At 44.8% G+C, this 24,508-nt stretch overlaps 1 protein-coding gene across 2 annotated transcripts in view; it reads right to left on the bottom strand.

The window, feature by feature from the left end:
* LOC132401687 (uncharacterized) overlaps positions 1-12,061 on the bottom strand; it is a 28,019-nt gene extending 15,958 nt beyond the window's left edge. For both annotated transcript variants that reach the window (XR_009514667.1, XM_059983772.1), the window contains exon 1: positions 11,683-12,061. The gene's annotated coding sequence lies outside the window, so the exon portion shown is untranslated. The remainder of the gene's footprint in view (positions 1-11,682) is intronic.
* Between the last annotated feature and the right edge of the window lie 12,447 nt (positions 12,062-24,508).

The raw sequence follows: 24,508 nt of genomic DNA, 5'->3' as shown, positions 1-24,508 counted from the left end.
GGGCCTGTACTATATTCTCTTCCCCTGGGGGTCTTCACCTTGTTGTGGTGGAGAGGTTTGTGTGTTTCTGAGATCCTGAGAGTGATGTTCTCTGGCGTTCAGCCATCTGACACTCAGCTGCTGGTAGGAACACTCAGGGTAGTAAGGCCAGTGGGGAGATTACAGACAAAGACCAATTCAACCAAGGCCTCAGGAGTGGAACTGGTGGAAGATGATGACATATCACAAGAGCAGTGAAGGCAGAGGAAGGCTACAGCAGTGAAGAATCTCCAGCCATCTTGCATTCCATGCCACTGGACACACTGTGCACTGTTGAGTACAGTGTAGTGGCCGTCCATGTTTCAACCTCCCCACATTAAGCAAAGTCACACACAGGCATTCTCCACACTGACATACCAGCCAGATAAAATCCCATGGCAATCAGCAAGTGGTGAAGGGGGGCAGAATTATGAGTCTGACTCATATGTGGATCCTGGATTGACCTCTACGGCTACCTGAAGACCCAACAATGGACAACCCTTTAGAGTAATCATACTAACTAGAGGGACCACGCTAATACTCCTACTATTACTGTACTGTACTGTTCTATGTTGATAAACGCCAGATTCTGCATATGCTGGAAATCTTAAGTAACACAGACAAATTGCCGGAGGACCTCAGCAGGTCGGCCCACAGGACCTTAAGACATTGAAGCAGAATTAACCCATTTGGCCCAGCGAGTCCAGTCCACCATTCCATCATGATTGATTTACTATTCCTTTTGCTAAGCAAGAACCTATAAACCACCACCCTAAATATACACAATGACTTGGTCTTTCCAGCTATCTGTGTAATAAATTCCAGAGATTTTCCACCTTCTGGCCGAAGCAATTCTTCCTCATTTCTGTTCTAAGTGGACATCCTTGTAATTTGAAGCTATGCCCTCTAATCAGAGACTTCCCACATCCACTCTATCGAGGCTTTTCAACATTTGATAGGTTTCAATGAGATCCTTCTTATTCATTTAATTTCCAGTGAGTACTGGTACGGGCTCAGAGCAATCACACGCTCCTTGCACATTAGCCCTTTCATTGCCGGGCATTCTCACGAGCCTCTCCAATGCCAGCACACCCTCTCAGAAAAGGGGCCCAAAATTGCTCACAATACTCCAAAGCTTCAGCATTACACCCTTGCTGTTATATTCTAGTCCTTTCAGAATGAATGCTAACATTAGCACCGACTCAGTCAGCAAGTTAACATTTAGGGAATCCTGCATGAGGACTCTGAAGTACCTGTGTATCTGAGAATTTCTGAATGTGCTCCCTATTTAGCAAATGGTATGTCTATTCCGTCTACCAAAGAGCATGGCCAAGATTATTTCCAAGATGGAGGCGCGACATCATCCGGAGCTGATTATCTGTTATGTGTGAAGTGGGGTGCTGTGCGCAATCATAATCAATTGAAAACAGAGGTGGGAGCACGGAGGAACATCGGGAAATCTCCAGGAAGACCTTCTTCGTTGCTGCTGCTGCTGTGAGGTCCGGGACTCTGCTGGGAAGAACAGGCCCCCAGTCCTCAGGGTCGCGTTGCCGATGGCTGTTGGCGGGGCCGTCTTAATACGCTCGGCAGACGATGGTGCTCGGAGAAGCTGTGCTGGAGGGGATGGTCGTCAGCTTGGAGGTTCGACGGACTTGGAGTCCGCTGCGGTCAGGTCACGTTCGGTGTGTGCTGTGTCTGCGAGACTGGGTTCAACTGAGCTTTCTTTGTGTGCTGCGTCTGTGAGGCTGAGTCGGGTGGCGCTGTGAAAGTCCATAGCTGGGGTACTCCCTTCTGCCGCCGGCATGGGATGGTGAGTCTGTCGGGACCCTGGGGACTCGTGGAAACTGTGTGGTGATTTCTTTTGAACTTGTAGTCCTTTAACATCTTTGGACTGTTTTTACTGTGCCCATAGTCTGTTTTTTTTAATCAATTATGCTATTGTTTGCACTGTTGTAACTATGTGGTTTTGTGCAGGTCTCGTAGCTTTAGTTTTTGGTCTTGATGTCCAGTGGATTTGGAGCTCCTTTCCGGGGAACACGCTAAGACGGTAGCGCGATATTAATACGCAGCAGCCTGTCCGGACTCTGGATCGGGGATTGCCAAACGTTATGTGGATTTGTGATATCATTCTGGAGGAACGTTGTCTCATTTTTTAACTGCATTGCATTTGTGGTTTCTAAACGACAATAAACTGAATCCGAATCTGGATGACCAAACACTTCCCTAAACAGTACCCCTTCTTTGCCCATTCTCATGATCTAAGTCCTTCTGCAGACTCTCTTCCTCGACACTACCTGCCCCTCTTCCTACCTTCATATCGTCTGCAAACATTGCAACAAAGCTGTCAATTCATCTAAGTCATTGACATGTAACGTGAAAAGTAACAGACGCAACACCGACCCCTACGGAACATCATTAGTCACTGGTAGCAACCAGAAAAGGCCCTCTTTATTCCTACAGTTTGCTTCCTGCCAGACAGCATCTATGGAGAAGATAGCCAATGTTTCTGGCTGAGAACCGTCACCACTCTGATGAAGGGTCTCATTCTGAAATGTCAACTGTTCTATGTTCTGAAATTATTTATTGACACAATGCAAATTTCTGCAACCCTTCAAAGACTTCTGAGTATCATTTCAGGCGTATCCTGTAAGATTTCAATTTCCCAGCTATAATCAAGTTCATGTTTATTGTCATTCAACCATGTGCGTGATAATCGCCAATCAAAACAAGATGCTTCCACATCAAGGTGCACAACACAGCATTCATAACTTACAATACAAAGCAATATTACCACAAATAATAAACTATATTACATAAGATTGACTCTTAGTATAAAGTACATTTATGACATGTTAAAAAGTAAACATTTTAATGTTAATGTCTCTTCATAGGGGATGAGACCTGTGCAGTGACAGGGATATCTGTAGTAGTCTTGTAGCCTGGGGGAAGAAGCTGTTTCCCATCCTAACAGTCCTTGTCCTAATGCTACGGTACCTCCCGCTCAAAGGTGGGGGGGAGGGGGAATGAAAGGATTATTGGATGAATGGGAAGGATCCTTAACAACGTTAAGGGTCCTGATTATGAAGCAGTCCAGGTAAATTTGTCGGTTTGGTGGAAGAGACCCCGAAGACCCTCTCGGCAGACCTTGCAGTTCTTTGTTTGGTCTTGCAATGGGTAGGAATGATGGTCGAGAATACAAATAGTATGTTGTGCCTGTACTGCGCACGTTAATCAAAATGGCTTCTTTGTTTGTTAAAAGTAAAATTGCTTCTTTGTTATGCTGCAAACACGAGGAAATCTGCAGATGCTGGAAATTCAAACAACAACACACACAAAATGCTGGTGGAACACAGCAGGCCAGGCAGCATCTATAGGGAGAAGCGCTGTCGACGTTTTGGGCCGAGACCCTTCGTCAGGACTAACCGAAAGGAAAGATAGTAAGAGATTTGAAAGTAGTGGGGGGAGGGGGAAATGCGAAATGACAGGAGAAGACCGGAGGGATGGGATGAAGCTAAGAGCTGGAAAGGTGATTGGCGAAAGTGATACAGAGCTGGAGAAGGGAAAGGATCATGGGACGGGAGGCCTCAGGAGAAAGAAAGGAGTGGGAGGGGAGCACCAGTGGAAGATGGAGAACAGGCAAACAACTTAATATGTCAGGAATGGGGTAAGAAGGGGAGGAGGGGCATTAACAGAAGTTAGAGAAGTCAATGTTCATGCTATCAGGTTGGAGACTACCCAGCCAGTATATAAGGTGTTGTTCCTCCAACCTGAGTTTGGATTCATTTTGACAGTAGAGGAGGCCATGGATAGACATATCAGAATGGGAATGGGACATGGAATTAAAATGTGTGGCCACTGGGAGATCCTGCTTTCTCTGGCGGACCGAGCGTAGGTCTTCAGTGAAAAGGTCTTCCAGTCTGCGTCGGGTCTCACCAATATATAAAAGGCCACACCGGGAGCACCGGGCGCAGTATACCACACCAGCCAACTCATAGGAGAAGTGTCGCCTCACCTGGAAGGACTGTCTGGGGCTCTGAATGGTGATGAGGGAGGAAGTGTAAGGGCAGGTGTAGCACTTGTTCCATTTACAAGGATAAGTGCCAGGAGGGAGATCGGTGGGAAGGGATGGGGGGAACGAGTGGACAAGGGAGTCGTGTAGGGAGCGATCCCTGTAAAAAGCAGAAAGAGGAGGGGAGGGAAAATGTGTTTGGTAGTGGGATCCCGTTGGAGGTGGCAGAAGTTACGGAGAATTATACGTTGGACCTGGAGGCTGGTGCGGTGGTAGGTAAGGACAAGGGGAACCCTATCCCGAGTGGGGTGGTGAGTGAATGGGGTGAGGGCAGATGTGTGGGAAATGGGAGAGTTGCGTTTGAGAGCAGAGTTGATGGTGGATGAAGGGAAGCCCCTTTGTTTAGAAAAGGAAGACATCTCCTTCGTCCTGGAATGAAAAGCCTCATCCTGAGAGCAGATGCAGCACAGACGGAGGAATTGTGAGAAGGGGATAACTTTTTGCAAGAGACAGGGTGGGAAGAGGAATAGTCCAGGTAGCTGTGACAGTCCGTAGGCTTATAGTAGATATCAGTAGATAGGCTGTCTCCAGAGATGGAGACAGAAAGATCAAGAAAGGGGAGGGAAGTGTCAGAAATGGACCAGGTAAATTTGAGGGCAGGGTGAAAGTTGGAGGCAAAGTTAATGAAGTTGACGAGCTCAGCACGCATGCAGGAGGCAGCACCAATGCAGTCGTCGATGTAGCGAAGGAAAAGAGGGGGATGGATACCGGTATAGACTTGGAACATGGACTGTTCCACAAAGCCAACAAAAAGGCAGGCATAACTGGGACCCATATGGAGGAAGTGGGAGGAGCCAAAGGAGAAATTATTGAGAGTAAAAACTAATTCCACTAGATGGAGGAGAGTGGTGGTAGAGGGGAATCCAAAAAAAAGCGAAGAGCTTTGAGACCATCTTGGTGGGGGATGGAGGTATATAGGGACTGGACGTCCATGGTGAAAATAAGACGGTGGGGGCCAGGGAACTTAAAATCATGGGAAAAAATTCAAAGCATGAGAAGTATCACATACATAGGTGGGAAGAGATTGAACAGGGGGGAATAAGACAGTGTCAAGGTATGCAGAAATGAGTTCAGTGGAGCAGGAGTAAGCTGAGACAATAGGTCTACCTGGACAGGAAGGTTTGTGGATCTTGCACATCTGCCCTCATCCCACCCACCTGCCACCCCACTCGGGATAGGGTTCCCCTTGTCCTTACCTACCACCGCACCAGCCTCCAGGTCCAACGTATAATTCTCCACAACTTCCACCACCTCCAACGGGATCCCACTACCAAACACATTTTCCCTCCCCCCCCCTTCTGCTTTTTGCAGGGATCGCTCCCTACGCGACTCCCTTGTCCACTCGTGTCCCCCCCATCCCTTCCCACCGATCTCCCTCCTGGCACTTATCCTTGTAAACGGAACAAGTGCTACACCTGCCCTTACACTTCCTCCCTCACCACCATTCAGGTCCCCAGACAGTCCTTCCAGGTGAGGCAACACTTCACCTGTGAGTCGGCTGGTATGGTATACTGTGTCCAGTGCTCCCGGTGTGGCCTGTTATGTATTGGTGAGACCTGACGCAGACTGGGAGACCATTTCGCTGAACTCCTATGCTCGGTCCGACAGAAAAAGCAGGATCTCCCAGTGGCCACACGTTTTAATTCTACGTCCCATTCCCATTCTGATATGTCTATCCATGGCCTCCTCTATTGTCAAAATAAATCCAATCTCAGGTTGGAGGAACAACACCTTATATACCGGCTGGGTAGCCTCCAACCTGATGGCATGAACTTTGACTTTTCTAACTTCCGTTAATGCCCCTGCTCCCCTTCTTACCCCATCCCTGACATATTTAGTTGTTTGCCTGTTCTCCGTCTCCCTCTGGTGCTCCACCCCACTCCTTTCTTTCTCCTGAGGCCTCCCGTCCCATGATCCTTTCCCTTCTCCAGCTCTGTATCACTTTCACCAATCACCTTTCCAGCTCTTAGCTTCATCCCACCCCCTCCGGTCTTCTCCTATCATTTTGCATTTCCCCCTCCCCCCACTACTTTCAAATCTCTTACTATCTTTCCTTTTGGTTAGTCCTGACGAAGGGTCTCGGCCTGAAATGTCGACAGTGCTTCTCCTATAGATGCTGCCTGGCCTGCTGTGTTCCACCAGCATTTTGTGTGTGTTGTTCTTTGTTATGCTAACTGGTGAGGGTGTGTTTTCTTGCAGAGCATTCTCGAAGCTTGTTTAGGTTAAAGTTGCTGATAACGGGGATTGCATTCATTTGTTAACCAATTGGGTTGGATGTTATTTTCTCTTGTGAGTCTGGGAGCTGGGATTGTGCGGTCTTTTCAGGAGTCAGGGAGAAGACAGCGAAGAAGGTGGACGCGTGCGAAACTGCTCGGTTGATCACTTTAGGTGGTCCCAGGTGCGGGGTCGTGGAGGTCAGAGGAGAGCCCAGAGGGGTCGGACGATTCGATGGTTGAGCCTCAACGATGTGCACTAAATTGACTGAACTCTGATAAGTTTTGGCACCTTTTCTTTATTTTCCTTTCTTTCATATATGCTATATCGTTATTAATCACTTAGTTCGAGTAAGATTTATAAAGGGTATTCTGTAACCGTACCTGGTATGAGCTTGATATTGTGTATGCGATGTTGCATTAGCATGTATTACACAGCATCCATGTATGCAAGAGGCGGGGTTTGACGGGTGGCTGGAATTTTCCCCTAGACATACACCCACCAGCCTGTCGCGTAAGCGTTATGTACCAAAGGGTCGAGGTCTGAGAAATGCCTCCCAAACTGCATTGCAGAAATGCCCTAAAAAAAGGGCTGGAAATATCTTGCTGTCATCCAGTGCATGTGAAGGTCCACACTGCTGTAAATCTGCCTTTTTAATATGGCAGTGTCATTTGTGTTAATGTGATGATGGCAAAGTTACTACCAAAGGGTGATGACAGGCTCAAAATTGAACTGACAGCTTAATAAAGTGTGTAATAAGAAGTGGCACACAAAATGTCGATCATTAGGAACTTTAGTGATGGATGAAATGGAGTTCTTCTGTGGATTAAAACAGGAGCAGCGACTGTAACTGATTTTTCAGCAGCCGCTCAATACAAACCTGATATTTCACATGAACAAGGCTCCTTGGTGGATGCCATTGATCTTTAATTAATTAATCAATTAGTTTAGGGAAACAGCGTGGAACAGGTCCTCTGGTCCAATGAGCCACACTGCCCAGCAACCCACCTATTTAACCCAGCCTAATCAAATGGTGTAATTCAATATCAGAGAATGTAGACAGTATGCAACCTGAAATTCTTACTCTTCGCAGACATCCACAAAGCAGAAATGAAAACATTGAATGAACGGCAGAAGACGTTAGAACCCCAAGGTCACTCCTAGTCCCCCGCCCCCCATACACAAGCAATAGGAAAGGCATCAACCCTTCCTCACTTAACAATTTGCAGAAGGCAATTAACCTACTAACCAGCATGTCTTTGGACTGTGGGATAAAACTGGAGCACCTGGAGGAAACTCACGCAGTTCAAGGGCAAAATATACGAGCTCCCTACTGAAAGTGTCAGAATTAAGCTCCAAATTCTGGAATGCCCCAAGATGTAATAGTGTTGAGCTAACTGTTACACTACTATGGATCCCATAGTACCTAATGAAAGAAAGAGGGGCTGTGGTAAAGGAGGAATGTGGGTTTTGCTGTGTTCAGAATGCCGTTTTCCAGTTGATTGCATGGGGGTATGGGTGTTCCTAGTTAAACAAAATGCAAGAGGTGGAAAGCAACTTGTGTTCTGCAATAAAGCAGACCCAACACAGTTGTGAACTCTGATGCTCCAATAGCCAACTATTACTGACAGGAGAAAAGCCCACTTTTAAATGGATCTGGCTGCAATATCACTTACCTGTGATAATCCAGTGGGAATAACTCTTTCAGTCACAATGGATAATAAGAGATCAAATGCATCATCTAAACATCTATGTTATGTTTTGGTGTTGTAATTTCAGAGGATCGGCAATGGGACCAGCATGTAAGTGCCATTACAAAGAAGACACAAATCACCCCTACTTTCTGAAAAGTTTGTGCAGATTCAGCATGTCATAAAAAATTTTGACAAACTTCCATAGATGCATAGCGGACTGGGTTGCAGCATGTCCTGGTATGGAAACACTACTGCCCAAGAATGGAAAAGCCTACAAAAAGTAACGGATACAGCTCATTCCATCACAGGAAAAGCCCTCCCCATCATTGAGCACGTTTACAAGAAGCGGCATCCAGGTCACAACCACAGATCTGGCAGCATTGCCAATACGACAATTATGCTCGTGAATATGCATATATCAGCTAATTATAATTGTATTGTGATGGTACTTAATTCCATTCTTTACCATTGTAGTACTTGTCATGACTTGAGCAAAGCACAGCAACATTTCGCTGCCTGCTTGTATTCAGCCTTGCCTGTTGAGTCAACTGACGCTGAGGACTAGCGGTATTCATTTAATATTTAGTTATTACTTTCAGCCACAGTGTTGGCTTCATTGTTCATTTGAGAGTTTTAGGTAACAGTCTTATTTAGCCTAGCATTTTTTGTTTTCTTTTCTCTCTAATGGGCTAAATTAAGTCTGTGAACTATCAACCTGTTTCAGTGAGTCTTGCTCTGCATTTGGGCCATGTCCGAACATAGTGACAATCCATAATCAAGGAACCCCACATTCCAGGCCATGCTCTTTTCTCAAAGCTGTCATTGGAAGGGAAGGTACAGGAGCCTTAGGTCCCACAACACCAGGCTCAAGAACAGTTATTACCCCTCAACCATCCAGCTCCTGAACCAGCATGGATAACCTCACTCACCTCAACTCTGAACTGATTTCACAAACTCACTTTCAAGGACTCTACAACTCATGTTCTCAGTATTATATATTCACTATTTATTTATTATTATTATTTGTTTTGTTATTGTATGTGCAATGTTTGTCTTCTTTTGCATATCAGTTGTTGTCAATCTATGTTTCTGTGTAGTTTTTTGTTCTACCATGAACGTCCCCAAGGAAGTAAATCTCAGGGCAAGATATGGAGACATATAGTATATGTACTTTGATAATAAATTTACATCTGAACTTTTGAGTCACTGTGGGTAATAAAAGATCAAGTGCATCATCGAAACTTCTATGTAACATCTTTTGACTGCGTGGCTGTAGTTACATTTTATGGTATTCCATGGCATCAAACTGAGCTCAAACTTGATCCAACTTTCACCCAGGAAGACTGTGCCCCAGTGTTTTAATCACTCAGATCTGTCTGCCCAGAAATGTACACCCATGTTATACACAGACAGATGTACCCAAACTCTGTAATCCAGGCAGCATACTGGTAATTTGTCTCTGTACCCTGAAGCATCTACGTACATCCTTCCTACAATGAGGTGACTAGAACTGACCATAGCATTCTAAATGTGGTCTAACAAGGGTTTTATAGAGCTGCAACACTCCCTTGTAGTTCATGAACTCAATCCACTGATGAATGAAGGCCAACACACCATAGTTGTTCTAAACTACCCTATAAACTTTCCCGGCTACTTTGAGGGGCCGATGGACATGGGCCCCAAGATCTGTCTGTTCCTCCACTCCTAAGAAACATAGATTGACAACAACTGATATGCAAAAGAGGACAAGCAGTACACATACAATAACAAAACAAATAATAATAACAACAGCTTTGTATTCTGCCTTCAAATTCGACCTTCCAAAGTGAATCACTTCACACTTCTCTGGGTTGAAGTTCATCAGCCACCTCTCAGCCCAGCTCCACATCCTGGTCTACAACTATCCACATTATCCACAACACCACCAACCTTTGTGTCATCTGCAAACTTACTAACCCATCCCTCCACTTCCTCATCCAAGTCATTTCTGAAAAATAAGTCACATCGAGCAGGGGTCCATACTACACTGCCCTGTCTTGTGTATTATGTAGGCAACTGGGACACAACATCTATGGTGAATCTTGGCCTCACTCACCTCAATATACTAATGTTTTGATATAATCTCTGAGGATGATATACAGAACTAAGTATCTCAGTTCATTGACACTGATAAAATAATTCCAATTCCAACTCTTCCATCATTGAGTACATCGACACAGAGCACTGCCTGTCAAAAGAAAGAAGTATCTATCATCAAAGACACCACCATCCAAATCATAGTCTCGTCTTGCTACTATCATCTTGCAGCCTTAGGTTCCACATCACCAGGTTTATAAACAGTTATTACTCTACAATCCATGGTTGGTGTGAAGCTATTATAGCCCAGGGTATCATCATTCCAAGTTCAATTCCGACATCATCTGTAAGGAGTTTCTATCTTCTCCATATGAACTGCATGGATTTTCTCCCATGGTCCAAAGATGTAACGGTTGGGAAGTTAATTGGTCATTGTAAATTGTCCTCTGATTAGGGTTAAATCGGGTGATAGCTGGGCAGCATAGCTTGAAGTGTCAGAAATGCAATGTATCTTAAATAAAATAAATAAATCCTTTAGACTCCCGAACCAGAATCGATAGCTTCACTGATTTCAACTCTGAAATGACTCCACAGCTTACTGGTAAACCTTCAAGGACTTTTTACAACCCAAGTTCTTAGTATTTACCTCTTATTTACACAGTTTGTCTTCCTTTGCATAATTTTTGTTTGTCAGTCTTTATGCACATTTTCATAAAATTCCATTGTACTTCTATTTTGATAGATAGGGTAAATGGAAGCAGGCTTTTTCTACTGAAGGTGGATGGGACTACAACTAGAGGTCCTGGGTTAAGTGTGAAAGGTGAAAAGTTTAAGGGGAACATGAGGGGAAACTTCTTCACTCAGAGGGGCATGAGAGTGTGGAATGAGCTGCCAGCAGAAGTGATGCTCGATTTCAACACTTAAGAAAAGTTTGGGTAGGTGCATGGATAACAGGGGTATGGAGGGCTATGGTCCCAGGGCAGGTTGATGGGACTAGGCTGCTTAAATGGCTCAGTATGGACTAGATGGGGTGAAGGGCCTGTTTCTGTGCTGTACTTCTCTATGATTCTATGACTCTTAAGAAAATGAATCTGAATGTAGTATATGGTAACTGTAACAACAAACTGAAAAAAAATCACACGTAGCTGGTGTTCAAATAATGGGTGATTTATTAAAAACTTGTGTGCAGCAGGAGACGAGCCAAATCTGATCTACCTGAGCATGAATTTGGCAAGGCTTTTACACTCTGTGTTAATGAGATTACCAGTAAGACTACATTTTGAATACTGAATGGTGGCTACATTCTGTAGACTTACTTAAGTAACAGGCCAGCTCCTAATTATAGAATAAAATGACTATCTGCAGGTCCAGCAGCAAATCCAATTTTCTATGACAACAATGGATGCACGCTATAATATGATTAATGAAGTTCCTGAAACTTGGGTGTCGTCCATGTCTCTGCTTTCATTTGCTTTTCCCTGCTCCCACTTAGATACAATCCACATCACTATTAGCCTTCACCCTTCTTTCCCCTACAACAGTAACATATTCATGCCTTAATAATAAAATTACTTTGAGCCTTGAAAGGGATAAAGGAGACAACAAGCTCACCAGCAATTCCTCCTCAATAGTAAGACGGGCGGGCGAGAGAAGAATTCAACTCGGGCTTGCATTCAGGCCCTGTGAGAACTGTGTTATCTTAGGTCAAAGGAATTGCTGTGAAGGGAGCAGTCAGTGCTAAAGGGCAGGCTAGTGAAAAACTAGGACTTTTCTCTTTGTAGAGAAGGAGTATAAAAGGTGGCTTGTTAGACATGCACAAGATGATAAGAGGCAAAGATCAGATAGAGAGCCAGGAACTTTTTCCCCCAAGAGTGGGCAAGCTTAACATGAAGGGCATTTTAAGGTGATTGGAAAAAAGTAGGGGGGGGATTTATTTTTAAGTAAGTAAGTAATTTATTTACTTATTTATTTTTACACAGAGAGTGGTGGGTGCATGGAACACCCTGCCAGGGGTGGCAGTAGAGGCAGATACATGAGGGGCATTTCAGAAACTCTTAGATACACACATTGATGATTGAAAATGGAGGGCTATGTGAGAAGGATGCGGTAAATTGACTTTAGAGTAGGTTACAGAGGGTATTAGGGGTCAGGTATTGTAAACAGAGTGGTGGGTACATGGTACGAGCTGTTAGGGGTGGAGGTAGAGGCAAATACATTAGGGCATTTAAGAAACTCTTAATTAGCACATAGATGATAGAAAATTGGAGAGTTATGTGGAAGGGGTGGGCTAGATTAATCTTAGAGTTGGTTAAATGATCAGCATAACATCACAGGCCAAAGGGCCTGAGCTGTTCTATAATGTTCTATATTCTATGTATCGGAATTAAATCTACCATCATTGACGTATGCTAGGAAATTTGTTCTTTGGTGGCAGCAGTACAGTAGAAAGGTATACAAATCTATAAATTACAGGAATAAATAGTAGAAACTAAAGGAATTATGAGGAGGTGTTGATAGGTTCAAGGACCTGATCAGGAATCTGATGGTGGAGGGGAAGAAGCTGTTCCAAAGTTATTCAGTGTTTAGTTTCAGGCTCCTGTACCTTCACCTTGTTGATAGTAATGAGAAGCAGGCATGTCCCAGATGGTGACAGCTAAAACACCTTAAAACATTGAGCTGCAATACTGGTGCTATACAGGTTTTCTGGGAAACATTAACCAACCCATAACCAATTAAGTAAATACAAAAAGTTGTAATCACTGTAAATCTTCTTAACCCATTAAAGTCTTTAAACATCTCCACTTCTTTCTCAATAAAATAAACAACTTGTTCCCCTCCACCACTAACCTCTTCTGTTTGACAGAACTGGTCTCAGTGTCAACAATTTTTCCTTCAGCTCCTCCCAGTTTCTCCAGACTTGAAGGGTAGCCATGGACAACTGCACAGATCCTAGCTATGTCTACCTTTTTGTTGGTACATTGAACATTCAGTATCAAGCCTTCCCTGGTAACACTCCACAACCCTTCCTCTGCTGCATTGACAACTACATTGGTGCTGCTTTATGCACCCAATCTGAGCTTGTCAATTTTATCAACTTTGCCTCCAACTTCCACACTGCCCTTAAATTCGCTTGGTCCATTTCTGACAACTCTCTCCCCTTTCTTGATCTCTCTGTCTCCATCTCTGGAGACAAACTGTCGACCAACATCTTTTATGAATCTGCTGATACCTGCAGCAATCTTGACTGTACCTCTTCCCACCCTGTCACCTGTAAAAATGCCATTTCCTTTTCTCAGTTTCTCCACCTCCACCACGTCTGTTCCCAGGACATCAGAGGTGTACTCCTTCAAGGAACAGGGTCTCCCTTCCTCCACCATAGATGCTGATCTCTCCTCCATTTCCCAAATATCTGCACTCACCCCATCTTCCCACAGTCTTAACAGTGATAGAGTTCCTCTTGCCTTTAACTACCGCCCCATCAGCCACTGCGCCCAACATATCATTCTTCACAACTTCCTGCTGTCTCCAAAGGGGTCCTACCAGCAAACATATCTTTACATCCTCCCTCTCCATTTCCTGCTCTCTCCATGATTCCCTTGTCGTTTCATTCCCCCCCCCCCCAAATAATCACCCGCCTTGCACATCCCTGCAAGCAGTCAAAGTGCTGCACCTGCCCATTCCCCTCCTCCCTTACCTCCATTTAAGGCCCCAGCAGTCCTTCCAGGTGAGGCAACACTTCACCTGTGAATCTGCTGGAAGCAGTGCTCTCAGTGTGGCCTCCTCTGCACTGGTGAGACCACTCTCAAATTGGGCTTTGTCGAGCACCTCTGCCAGGAGCAGACCTTCCCGGTCCCCTAACATTTTAATTCCAACTCTGACATGTCAGTCCATGGCCTCCTCTTGTACCACTGTGAAGCCATTCTCAGGGTGGAGGAGCAGCAACTTATACAAGACCATAAGACACAGGAGCAGAATTAGGCCATCTGGCCCACCGATTATGCTCTGCCATTCAATCATGGCTGATCCTTTTTTTCTGTCTCCTCCTCAACCCCAGTTCCTGGTCTTCTCCACATAACCTTCAATGCTGTCACGAGGAGACCTGGAATGGACCCAAATGCAGGACGCAGGCACTGAAGTACTAGGGGTAGGACAGGATGGGGATGCCATGGCATGCAAGGGGTAATGCAGGCGGAGCAGGATCCCCGAGGTCAGGCGAGGCCGAGCAGCATCCCAGAGTGCAGGCGAGCGCATAACTCCTGGGCAGGGCCGCCTCCCAGGCAGGAACACGGAGGAGGCCCGAGCAAGACGCAGACACCTGGGCAGGTGCAGGGCACAACCCATCGGAACAAGGGGAGGAAAGGGTAGGAGTCCTCAGGGCGGGCTGCATCCTGGGAGGACCACCTCCCAGGCAGAGACACGGAGGCCTGGGCAAGGTGCGCACACCTGCGCAGTTGAGGCACAACCCATCTAAGATGAGGGGTAGGAAGGGAACAGAGTCCCTCCACTGGGCAAAGGCAGATGGCCTGGCTTCCTCGACAGAGGCAAGAGGCAGAACCATCCGTAGGGTAACGGCAATGGCCTGGCTTACCCGATGGAGGCAAGGGTCACCGTGGTGAACTTCATATACCTGTCTGGACACGCCCCCTGCTGACTGCTCCTGTGGCCCCTCCCACAGACCCCGGTATAAAGGCGATTGAGGCCTGAGCCCTGCCCTCAGTCTCCAGGATGTAGTATGGTGGTCAACTACTGCTTGTTCCTTCTTCCAGTCAATAAAAGCCGATATCTCGCCTTTACGTTTCAGAGAGAGTTATTGATGGTGCATCAGCCAGGAAGGGACAGAACCACCCGAGGGGTAATGGCGACGGCCTGGCTTACCCGACAGAGGTAAGGGAACAGAAGGGAGCTGGGTCCAGGGTGAGCAGCAGGACAACCGGGATACACCGGTAAATTGGGAAAGCCAACCAACAGCATGACAGCACGGACAAGGCAAATAAGGCAGAACAGCAGGACTAGCACACATGAGAGAAGCAGGGGAACAAGACCAACCAGACAGAACAGATACAGAGCAGGCCAGCAACCAGGGCAGAACAGGATATAAAGCAGGCCAGCAACCAGGTCAAAACTGGATTCAGAGCCAGCGGACCGGGTACAGAGCAAGTTAAACCAGCCTCAGAGCAGGACAACCCCCCAACTAGGCTCATTCCCCAAGCCCCTTATAAACACCTGCCCCCTAATAGACAACAGGTGTACCTCCTTAAGCCAAGATGATCCAATGGCTCCGGGTGACAGGAGGGCTGGCTGCAAGGCTCAGAGTCAGGAGTCCGCGAACCAGAGCAAGAAACAAAAGGTGGGCTCCAGACCAGACCCTAACAAATGTCATGTCTAATCAAGAACCTATCAATATCTGCCTTAAATACACCCAACAATCTGGCCTTCACAGCTGCATGTGGCAACAAATTCCATAAAATTCACCACCCCGTGGCTGAAGAAATTCTGGGTGGGTAGCCTCCAACCTGATGGCATGAATATGAATTTCTCCTTCAGGTAAAAAATACTTTTCCTCCCCTTCCTCTCTTCCCCACCCTGGCCTCTTATCTCTTCTAAACTCACCTATCACCTTCTGGTTCTCCTTTCCCTCTTCCCACCTTTTAATTCTGGGGTCTTCCCCCTTTTCAGCCCTGAAGAAGGATCTTGACCCAAAATGTTGAATGTTTGCTCATTTCCATGGATGCTGCCTGACCTCTGAGTCCCTCCAGCATTCTGTGTGTCTTACTCTTAAGGGTTTGTCCATTGGTGGGTCCTCAGGAGGCTGTAAAAGCCAGTTTGGTATCCACATATTCTGGTGCAGTGTGCGTAAGAGTAAGTGGTTGGGACTTTGGCTAACCTTCCACAGCTACACTTTTACTCTGTGGCCACCATGGAAGTCGTTCTCATGTAGCATAGCTCCCTCTTGAACAGATTTCTTCCAGGTATATCTATTGAGTGCCACGTCTTTTCAGATTTTAGATGTATTGGTGATTTTTGATGTTACCTTCGAAGCATTTATTTTGTCCACCAGAGGCTTGCTTACCTTCCTTCAAATGGAAGCAAATGATCTGTTTGAAAAGACATGAGTTGGGCATCTGAATGACATTGTCTGTTCATCCTATGAGCCTGTCCTGTGCTATGCTCTGCATTCTAACAGCCCCACCTCTATCTGTGAACCATTTAATTTTACCATAAAAATTGAATCAAGGAAAATTACATCCAACAGTACTTCTGTGCTCATTGAGCAATCCCACCTGAAAACTTTTCTTCTGGAAGCTTCTATTCTGTTCATCAACTTCTACCTCTTTCTGATGCTTCAAAACTGGTGTCAATTGCAAGGAATTAAAACAATGTGCAAATCAAGTCACTTATTGAGCAAATTTGCATTCCCAATTAACTACTGATTAACATGAATTTAACAAGCAAAAAAGCAATTAACACAAAGTCAGTGCATTAATGTGCATTATAAAAAGGAAGGAGAAAAGATCTTACATTTTAAATCATGCCATATATGTCCTTGGGGCTTCCTAAGGCTCTCGATGGCCAGTGAATTATTTTTGATGCACAGTCCTTGACACTACAGAAGGGCCTTGATTTAACATCTTATCACTCGAGCACCTTGTCAAGAACACCCACTCCTTCCACTCAAACCCTCAATATTAAGCAACGTGCAGGCTGTAAGAGTGCTTTTCAACACCACCCCCTCCTCTAACAAATACCTGTAATTTCTCAGAGAGATTTGGATAAATATATCCACATTCTTGTCGCATCTGCCATTTTGAGACAACTCATCGAAAGCTGTTAAAGCTTTGCAAGGTTGGTAGGCAACCAGAGAGCCTCAGGAAACGTATAACATTTAAATCTGTGATTCCTGCAGTTTGCATGTTTACTGATACCATCAGTGCCCAGTGTTCTGATTGAAAATGTATCCAGCAATATCAATTAGAACCAGTCCTTGCTAATCCTCCAGGCCTGGAGTGATCAAACAGGTAAATTAGCAAATAAATAAGAAAAGAAGTCTTTTCCTTCATAATCCCAGGATTCACAAGCAGCTGAGTACTTCTAAATTGTAGATACTATAGTGAAATGCACAGCAAGATGCCGCAAACAATAATGAGACAATCAGGGAATATTGTCTCTTTTCTCCTCTCCCATTGGGGAGAAGATACAAAATCCTGAAAAAAAATATCACCAAACTCAAGGACAGCTTCCACCCCACTGTTACCAGACTCTTGAATTGATCTCTTGTCTGCTCAAATGAACTCTAAACCTCACAATCTAACCCATTATGATTTTTCACCTTACTGTTTGCCTGCACTTTGTAAGTGTTATCATATTAGAGGATCTGTCCGGAGATTTATATGTAATTGCTATTTCAATGGAGGCATGCCAGAACTGCTACTTTCTTAGAAGTTTGTGAAGATTCAGCATGTCATCTACTAAAACTTTGGCAAGCTTCTGCAGATCTATAGTGGAGAGTTATCCTAATTGATTGCATCACATGCTGGTATGGAAACACCAGTGCACAAGAATGGAAAAAGCCTACAAAAAAGTGTTGCAAAGGAGTCAGATCTCTCAGTGGGAGAGATTTTTGGGGATAATGATCGCAATTCTATCTCCTTTACCATAGCACTAGAGAGGGATAGGAACAGGCAAGTTAGGAAAACATTTAACTGGAGTAAGGGGAAATATGAGGCTATCAGGAAAGAACTTGGAAGCAGAAATTGGGAACAGGTGTTCTCAGGGAAATGGACGGCAAAAAATATGGCAAATGTTCAGGGGATATTTACATGGAGTTTTGCATAGGTATGTTCCAATGAGACAGGGAAAGGATGGTAGAGTACATGAACCGTGGTGTACAAAGGCTGTTGTAAATCTAGTCAAGAAGAAAAGAAAAAACTTACAAAAAGTTCAAAAAACTAAGTAATGATAGAGATCTAAAAGGTTTTAAGGCTAGCAGAAAGGAGCTTAAGAATGAAATTAGGAGAGTAGAAGGGGCCATGAGAAGGCCTTGGAGGACAGGATTCAGGAAAACCCCAAGACATTCTACAAGTATATGAAGAGCAAGACAATAAGACATGAGAGTATAGGACCAACTAGGTGTGACAGTGGAAAAGTGTGTATGGAACTGGAGGAGATAACAGAAATACTTAATGAATACTTTGCTTCAGTATTCACTACGGAAAAGGATCTTAGCGATTGTATGGATGTCTTAGAGTGGACTGAAAAGCTTGAGCATCTAGATATTAAAAAAGAGGATGTGCTGGAGCTTTTGAAAAGCATCAAGTTGTTAAGTCACTGAGACTGGCTACTGTGAGAGATGTACCCCAAGCTACTGTGAGAGGCGAGGGAGGAGATTGCTGAGCCTCTGGCGATGATTTTTGCATCATCAATGAGGACAGGAGAGGTTACAGAGGATTGGAGGGTTGTGGAAGTTGTTCCCTTGTTCAAGAAAGGGAGTACAGATAGCCCAGGAAATTATAGACCAGTGAGTCTTACTTCAGTGGTTGGTAAGTTGATGGAAAAGATCCTGAGAGGCAGGATTTATGAACATTTGGAGAGGCATATTATTTTTAGGAATAGTTAGAATAGGTTTGTCAAAGGCAAGTTGTGCCTTACAAGCCTGATTGAATTTTTTGAGGATGTGGCTAAACACATTGATGAAGGTAGAGCAGTAGATATAGTGTATATGGATTTCAGCAGGGCATTTGATAAGATACCCCATGCAAGGCTTATTGAGAATGTAAGGAGCCATGGGATCCAAGGGGACATTACTTTGTGGATTCAGAACTGGCTTGCCCACAGAAGGCAAAGAATGCTTGTGGATGGGTTATATTCTGCATGGAGGTTGGTGACCAATGGTGTGGCTCAGGGATCTGTTCTGGGACTTGTTCTCTGTGATTTTTATAAATGACCTGGATGAGGAAGTGGAGGGATGGGTTAGTAAGTTTGCTGAGGAGACAAAGGTTGAAGGTGGTGTGGATAGTGTGGAGGGCTGTCAGAGGTTACAGCGGGACATCAATAGGAGGCAAAACTGGACTGAGAAGTGGCAGATGGAGTACAACCCAGATTGTTCATTTTGGTAGGTCAAATATGAATATAATATTAATGGTAATACTCTTGGGAGTGTGGAGGCTCAGAGGGATCTTGGGGCCTGAGACCTGTGCTGTGTACTACCACAAATAGAAGACATTATTGCATCTTTGGCAGGCAAGGAAAGGTTTTCAAGAATTGACTTGACACAAGCCTATCTGCAAATGGAGATTGAAGAGTCAAGCAGGATTGCAAGGCACTCTTGCAAAGGCACTCAAGGGACTATTCCAGTATGATCATCTCATCTTTGGCATCACATCAGCTCCAGCAATTTGGCAAAGAACAATAGACCCAGAGCTCCAAGATATTCTAGGAGCACAGTGTTAACCTTGATGACATCATTGTATTGGCAAAAATGATGAAGAACACCTCCAGAACCTTGGTAAAGTGCTTACCTGGTTGAGTGAGTACGGTCTGCATGCAAAGAGAGAGACATGTGAGTTTTTCAATAATTAAGTCTCATATTATGGGCATATCATTGAAAAACATGGCTTACATATATCACAAGAGAAGATTGAAGCAGTGTTACAGGAACCCAAACCGGAAAATTTGTCATAACTCAGGTCACACTTGGGCCTTGTAAACTACCACCACTGGTTTCTCTCAAACATTGTTACAATGCTGCACTGTTACAGATGGGATCAAAGGAGGAATGGTCAGAAAGATAAGAAAAAGCATTCAAGGAAACAAAGAGAGTAATGACATCTGCTGAACCGTTCATCCAGTATGGCTCATCCTTGCCCATCAGATGGGCGTGTGATGCCATTTGTCACACATTATGAAAGATGGATCTGAAGGCCCAATTGCGTTTCCTTCAAGATCCCTGACGAGCACAGAATTCAACTGTGCACAGATCGGCTGAGAGGCCCTTAGACTAATATGGGGAATAAAGAAGTTTCACCATTATCTCTACACACAATAGGTTATGCTGGTGACAGACCACTAGTTGCTTGCATCTACTTTCAATCCCAAGATGGGAATTTCAGTGCTGACTGCTACCCGGTTACTTCCCAGGAGTCCTCTCTTCTGACATAGAGTTCAAGGGTACCAAACAACACAACAACACTGATGGCTTGTCACGTCTTCCGCTATTGGCCACTTGATGCACCATCAATAACTCTTGGAGACTTGAGACGAGATATAGGCTTTTATTGTTTGGAAGAAAGAACCAGCAGCAATTGACCACCACACTGCATCCTGGAGACTGAGGCCAGGGCGGTGTCCCCAATTGCCTTTATACCGAGGTCTGTGGGAGGAGCCACAGTCAGTGGGAGGGGCCACAGACACAATCAGTAGGGGGGCAGGTATATCCAGACAGGTATATGTAGTTCACCACATTCACCCCCCCCCCTTTGCTTTAAAAGAGAGTCCCCATGGGGCGAAGTTTCTTACAAGTATATTTACAGGTTAAGTCTATCAGGTGGTCGAATCTGTTGCTGCGATCTACGTAGCACTGGCTGTGATTGCACAGGTGCCAGTGGTTGTACTGGTTCTGGCCTAACTGGAGGTGTCAGCCCACTAGGCATCAGTGATCCCTCATGCGTGTGCGAGGCGCCTGGTATAGGAGTGTCGTGAGGAGTCTGTGTAGGGCTCGGTGTGCGCAGTGTCACCTCGGGTACAGGGTTCATAGTTACTGTGGAGTGTTTGGAGTAGTGGTCTGCTGCTCCTGCGGGCGCCAGGTCGCGGACAGGAGCAGTCAGCAGGGGGAGCGTGTCCAGACAGGTATACGGTATGTAGTTCACCACAGAGAGCATACAATTTTCTTACAGGTTGGAAATGAACACCAATCTTTCCACTGCTGGTGCTGTAAGGGGCTACAAAATCCACTAGGCTATTGTACCTCCCCTATGAGATGGGGTGATTTGGAAGCACCTCACTGGTCTCAGAGGTCAGCTTTTAAGTGATCATCTGAGCAGCTTCTGCTGCAGTTTTCCTGGTGTCTGTCTGTCTGTAGTGATTACCGAGGCAGGGTAAAATGAGTTATCTCCCCTGGGGCCCATATTGACTCCCAGCCGAAGGTGGCAAGTGCACTGGTTAAAACAGCATCATGAAAGAGCCACTCTGCGAGGAGACTTTATCCTTGTGATGGCGGTGCTAACAGAGGGCGGCTCTGATCAGGGCCCCGAAAAGCCAGATGGTGTTGTCAGATGGAAGAGGAGAAAGTATCGTTGATGTGAAAAGCCATTAATAATTCAGGTTGTAAATGCAGTGGGATAAAAGCATACCAGTCAAAGCAGGAAACTCACCTCAAGTTGGCAGCAAACGTTTGAATGCCTTTGAAGATTCTCAGCATTGACACAGCTGGGAAAAAGAGTGTGAATGAAAGATGGGTGATAAAAGATGATGGGCTTGGGTTTTATCCTGTTTGCCATCTTGTTGAGCAACTTCGCTCCAACCACAAAAGGCAGGATTTCCCAGTGGCCAGTCATTTTAATTCCACTTTCTATTTCATTTCTGACATGTCAGTCCATGGCCTCCTCTACTACTACTCTCAGGTTGGAGGAACAACACCTCCAGCCTAATGGCATGAACATTGATTACTTTCACTTCCAGTAATTTTCCCCCTCACCCTCCTCTCTTCAGTTCCCCACTCTGCCCACCTTGTACCTCTTCTGTTCACCTGCCCACCACCTCTTCCTGCTTCTCTTCCTCCTTCCCTTTCCTCCATGGTCCGCTCTCCTCTTCTACCAGATTTCTTCTTTTCCATCTCTTTGCCTTTTCCACCTATCACCTCCCATCTTCCTGTCCTGTACTGTACTGGTCTATGTTCTAATCTGTCACAGTCCTGGCTTTGGGGTCAAGGTTGAAAGATCACTCAACTACTGGATGTAGACATTGAGTCACACTAGACGTTGCTCTGGGAGAGGCTGTACATTGGCACCACGGAGGAGGCTACCAAGTATCTATGCCGGGATCACCAGACTAAAAAACAGTTACTTTCCCCTTACAGTAAGGCTGATCAACACTTCCAGCTACTAACCCACCCCTCTAGACGCCCTACCACCACTTTATCATCTCCTGTCAGTCACCTTTTGTACAAACACTCCCATGCCTAGTGTCAGTTGATTTACATAAAATGAATCTATATAAGTTATCTTATCACAAACAAGAGAAAATCTGCAGATGCTGGAAATCCAAGCAGCACACACAAAATGCTGGCGGAACTCAGGGTCTTGGCCCGAAATGTCAACTGCACTCTTTTCCATAGGTGCTGCCTGGCTTACTGAGTTCCTCCAGCATTTTGTGCACATTGATAAATTATCTGAAGTATTTATATTTATTGTGTTTGTCTTATTGTGTTTTTGATGCTGCATTGTATTGTGAGTAACAATTAATTTATTCTCCTTTACACCTGTATACTGGAAAGGACATTAAACAATCTTGAATCTTGAAAATGACAATAATAAACCAATTAGCCACCATCACTCCTACACTCCTCCCAATAGTTCCTCTCCCTTTGTTGTAAGCTCCACCTTTCTCTCCTCTTTAATTCCATCATCTTCAGCCCTTCGTCATTTCCACCTATCACCTCCCAGATTCTGACATCCTTCCCATTCTCCCTCCTTCACCTGCCTATCAATCCCTCCCCCTCACTAGGATCCACCTGCTGACTTTTGCTCACTCCCCTTCCCTCCATCTTTCGATATACTGCTGTCTCCCTCCTCTCTTTCAGTCCAGATAGAATGAACTGTGATGTCTGCTGTTTAATCCACTCTATAGCTGTTCCCTGACCTACTGAGTTCCTCCTGCAATTTTCTGTGTTGTACCAATTACATTGGGTCTGATGTACTTTTTAAAAAAAAATTATTATTGTGCTCTTTATCCTATTGTGATTTTTTTTGTGCTGCATCAAATCTGGACTAACAACTACTTTGTTCTCCTTTATATGTATATTGGAAATACCATTAAGCAATCTTGAACCTTGAGTTGTGTCCTGTGCACTTTACGATCAACTGGTCGATAGGAAAGACAGTATTTGTACAACATCTACTATGTCTGTCTTTTGAAAATTGTTATCTTATTGCAGGCCGGAGCCTTCTTCCCACCAGCCAGGCCAATATCTTTTCTTCATGGCTTAATGCAGCCAGGCATTAATATTCTTAAAGAATCAAAGTCTGGTTTATTATCACTAAGTTGTGAAATCTGTTTTTTTGTGGCAGCAGTACATTGCAATACAAAATAACAAAATGTAGTTAGTGCAAAGAGAGAGCAAAAAAGAAGTTAGCGAGGTAGTGTACTGTATATGTGTTGAATGTCAATTTAAAAACCTGATGGTGGAGGGGAAGAGGTGGTTCCTGAAAGTTAAGAAACATAAGTATTAGACATCCTGGAGAACTTCAGACAGAAATAATGTTGTATAGTGAGCTACAAATACAGTCGTCAGCATCATCATTATATGATATGGAGTATCACATAGACAATCATACTCTCCACAGAAATGGTTTGCCATTGCCTTCTTCTGGGCAGAGTCTTTACAAGACGAGTCACCCCAGCCATTATCAATACTCTTCAGAGATTGTCTGCCTGGTGCCAGTGGTTGTATAACCAGGGCTTGTGGTATGTACCAGCTGCTCATATGACCATCCACCATCTGCTTCCATGGCTTCACATGATCCTGATTTAGGGAAGGGCGAGGAGGAGTAGGTGGGGGTCTAAGTCAGTGCCACACCTTGACCGAGGGTGGCCTGCAGGCTAGTGGAGGGAAGGAGCACCTTGAGCTCCTCTGGTGCAGCCACCCAAAAATAAAAGGTAGGTCATGTAAAACAAAAGCAAAAAATAGTGAGAGAGTGCTCATGGGTTTATAACCCATTCAGAAATCTAATGGTGGAGGCAATGAAGCTGTTCCTGAAAGTTAAATACCATAAACATTGAAACATTCTGGAGAGCTTCAGAAAGAAATAACATTGTAAATGAGCTGCAAATACATTGGTGAGATAATAAAATACCTGGTTGGCTGCTCTTTACTACTATTGCTGACATGTTGGCATTGAGCTAATATTTGAATCAAGCTTCTTCTTCCCTTTTCAAGGTGGCTGGAGCCCTTGTTGGAATCTGTAATCTACAGCCACACTTAAGTTGTGCTTCTTCATGGCGGAGGGTTCCTGCTCTTTACCAAGATTGTCAGCATGTTGGCACTGAACTAATACTCAAATCACATTTTGGATGGTGCTTTTCTTTTGTCCTCTTCTAGAAGGGCTGAGATGGCCTGTTTCCGTGCTGTGATTGTTATTGTTATAAACAAAGATAAAGAATAAATTTTACACAGAAACCATGTTTTATCGAGGAGAAGATCCTTCTTTGTGATACCCCACAAAAT

The sequence above is a fragment of the Hypanus sabinus genome, chromosome 11 (assembly GCF_030144855.1).
Source record: "Hypanus sabinus isolate sHypSab1 chromosome 11, sHypSab1.hap1, whole genome shotgun sequence".
NCBI classification, from domain to species: Eukaryota; Metazoa; Chordata; class Chondrichthyes; order Myliobatiformes; family Dasyatidae; genus Hypanus; species Hypanus sabinus.
The sequence above is the reverse complement of the archived record's forward strand: the minus strand, read 5'-3'. Positions and strand labels throughout refer to the sequence as shown.